Source organism: Penaeus monodon, chromosome 28 (genome assembly GCF_015228065.2).
Source record: "Penaeus monodon isolate SGIC_2016 chromosome 28, NSTDA_Pmon_1, whole genome shotgun sequence".
In the NCBI taxonomy this organism is placed as follows: Eukaryota; Metazoa; Arthropoda; class Malacostraca; order Decapoda; family Penaeidae; genus Penaeus; species Penaeus monodon.
This window is the reverse complement of record NC_051413.1, coordinates 23,071,148-23,071,460: the sequence shown is the minus strand read 5'-3', so window position 1 is coordinate 23,071,460 and position 313 is coordinate 23,071,148. Positions and strand designations below refer to the sequence as shown.

Sequence of the window (313 nt, the reverse complement as noted above, 5' to 3'; positions counted from 1 at the left end):
TTATCATATTCAAGTGCAGGTATATCTAACTTGTATACATTAGGAAGATAATGTGTTTCGTTTGTTAGCTACTTTTTGCTGTAGAATTCCTTTATATTCTTTGTCAACAAACCAGAATATGCTCGAATCCCACATATATTACTTGGAAAACAAAGCGAAAAATAAACATACATAGGTTTATGTTAGTACTTTTTTCTCTCTCTCATCCATACTCTATTTTTTCTGATTCTTAATTTAATATAAAATATTTGTGAAAAATACACAATAAGTATAACACAAACACAACCCATAAACTATAACAAGACAGTCAGAA

The 313-nt window shown here is 28.1% G+C and overlaps 1 protein-coding gene across 1 annotated transcript in view; it reads right to left on the bottom strand.

Moving 5' to 3' along the window:
- Positions 1-313, bottom strand: part of LOC119591420 — a 5,239-nt gene that overhangs the window by 2,180 nt on the left and 2,746 nt on the right. The window lies entirely within an intron of this gene.